Source organism: Triticum dicoccoides, chromosome 4A, assembly GCF_002162155.2.
Source record: "Triticum dicoccoides isolate Atlit2015 ecotype Zavitan chromosome 4A, WEW_v2.0, whole genome shotgun sequence".
Taxonomy (NCBI): Eukaryota; Viridiplantae; Streptophyta; class Magnoliopsida; order Poales; family Poaceae; genus Triticum; species Triticum dicoccoides.
Genome location: NC_041386.1, coordinates 464,497,718 through 464,500,568, shown reverse-complemented (window position 1 = coordinate 464,500,568; position 2,851 = coordinate 464,497,718).

Genomic DNA, 2,851 nt, shown 5'->3' with positions numbered 1-2,851 from the left:
ACATTGGAAAGGAGCTTGCTATGCTTGTGAAGAAGTTCCAAAAGTTCACCAAGAAGAAAGGCTTCAGAAAGTCCTCACGATCAAGCTCAAGGAATGATGAAGCTTCTGCTCATGACTACAAGAAGAGAACATGCCACAAGTACAAGAAACCTGGCCACTACATCTCTGAGTGTCCGCAGTGGGACAATGAGAACAAGAAGAAAAAGAAGAGCAAGGAGTATGATTCTGACGACAAGAAGAAGAAGAAATACTCAAAGTCTTCTTCCAAGTCTTCTTCAAAGTCTTCATCACACAAGAAGAACTCATCTGGCAAGGCTCGTGCGTTTGTTGGCAAGGAAATGGATTCAGAGGAGGAGTCCGCTTCTGAGGAGGCGGAGGTGGAGTCTGGGGAGGAGTCCGATTCTGGCGTGGCAAGTCTGGCTACAGCCTACGTTGCCAAGTCCATCTTCAACACTGAAGACAATGACTCCGTCACCAATACCGATGCTAATGACAAGGACAACTCCACTCCCACCTACTGCTTCATGGCATGTGGTGCCAAGGTAAACTCACGCGTCACTCATTATCAAACATCAAGTGAAGATGACTCTGATTGTGGTTCCAAACCTAGCTACAAAACACTTGCTAAAATTGCAATTGTACAACAAAAAGCTATGGAACATATTCAAAAACTATTAGACAAAAGCGATGACCTGTTCGACGCTGAAATAACTCGATCTCAGTCCTTAATTGAAGACATAAAAAATCTTCATGTTAAGTATGAGGAACTTGAAAGTCGTCATGAAACGCTCCCAACAACTCATGAAAAGCTTTCCTATAATTATCTTCAAAGGAAGCAAGATCTTGAGAAATTGAGAGCGGCTCATGAAGACCTTCAAAAGGAAAACGAGTCACTTCGCGCCAAACAGATCAGTTCCGCTCAGGAAGGATTTGAACCACCATGTCTTAAATGCCTTGAGCGTGATAACGCTACTTCTGTTGCTGAATGTTCTACTGTTGCTACTGTTGCAATATTTTCAACTGCTGATGTGGGAACTAAACCCTCTGCTGAGGATGCCACTGCTATTGCTGATGAGAATGCTAGGTTGAAGACACTGCTTGAAACAGGGATGTTCAAAAGTCTCAAAGGGCATCAGACATTATGTGATGTTCTCAAAAGGCACATCCTGAACCGAAACCCTAGGAAAGAGGGTGTTGGGTTTGAAAGGAAAATGAATGCTGATGGCTCTTACTGGAAACCTGAGCAGTACCCCAAAACCACATGGGTTGCTGCAAAGGAACCTTCAGCGGATCCATCCACCCTATCTGGCTTCACTTGTGCTAATCCCATTGTTATTGATGAATCCTTTGATGCAAACTATAAACTGTTTAAGAATCAGAATGGTGAAGTGTTTGCCAGGTACATTGGTACTAACTGCAAGAATGGGCCGCCTATGAAGAAAGTCTGGGTGCCGAAGAGATGTTTGGAGAATCTTCCTGTGAATGTTGTCATGACACCACACATGAAGAAGACAAACCCCAAACCACAGGCTTCATACGGTCCAAAGGCTTCATACAGACAGAGGACTCACCTGAGTCGCACTAACACAAATGTTTTGCAGGGAAAGCTCACTCAGGCCTATGAATATGAGCGCGTTCCATCAAACCGCCATGTTCATAAGACCAAGAACTACTCTGCTTATTCTTATGAGTACTATTGTCCACCTGCAAGACTTTTTGCTAGGGCTCCAAAGCCAAAGTTCTCAGATGCTGCACTTAGACTCATTGCTTCGAAGCCACCCTTGAAGATGTGGGTGGCTAAGAAAGCTTAACTCTCTTTTTGCAGGGAAAGGTCTCCAGCCGAAAACCAAAATCGTCTGAAGCTATTGCTGGTGACCTTAAACATCTTGCAGGGCGCAAGATCAAATGCCCAAATGGTCTTATTATGTATTTTGTTCTTGAGTCGCTTGCTACTTGCCCTATCAGTCCTAACCTTGATCTAAGCTTTCATAATCCACTTGCTCATCAAATGTTTTTGCTTCACAATTCTCTTCGCGAAGCCTATCCCCCTAACTGCATTGTAGGGTACGACACTAGCTGCTTCAGAATGGATTATTGATAGTGGGTGTACTAATCACATGACTGGCAAGAGAAGTCTTCTTATGGACTCAACCTTACGTCCATCTGACAAAAGTCACATCACATTTGCTGACACTAGTAAAAGCAAGGTATTGGGTCTAGGTAGAGTTGCAATCTCAAGGGATCAACACATGTATAAAGTCATGCTTGTTGAATCCCTTGGTTTCAACTTAATGTCTGTCTCAATGCTTTGCGATTTAAACATGATTGTGATGTTTGGAAAATATCGTTGCCTTGTTCTAATGGAGTCTGACAAGTCTCTAGTTTTTGAAGGGTATCGGAAAGATGATTTGTACATGGTAGATTTCTCAGCAGGACCACAACTTGCCATATGTCTTTTAGCAAAAGCTTCAGAATGCTGGCTCTGGCATCGAAGGCTAGGGCATGCTGGCATGAGGAACCTACACACTCTTGCAAGAAAGAAGCATGTCATAGGCATCGAGGGCGTCAAGTTCAAGAAGGATCACTTATGCGGTGCCTGTGAAGCAGGAAAGATGACGAGGGCCAAGCATCCCTCGACGAAAATCATGACAACGACTCAACCCTTCGAACTGCTCCACATGGACCTTTTCGGTCCCACTCATTACTCAACTCTTACTACTACAGCTTGTCTCTATGGCTTTGTCATTGTTGATGATTATTCAAGATATACTTGGGTGCATATAATCCTCTACAAGACTGAAGTGCAGGATGTCTTCAGACGCTTCGCCAATCGAGCCATGAACAACTATGG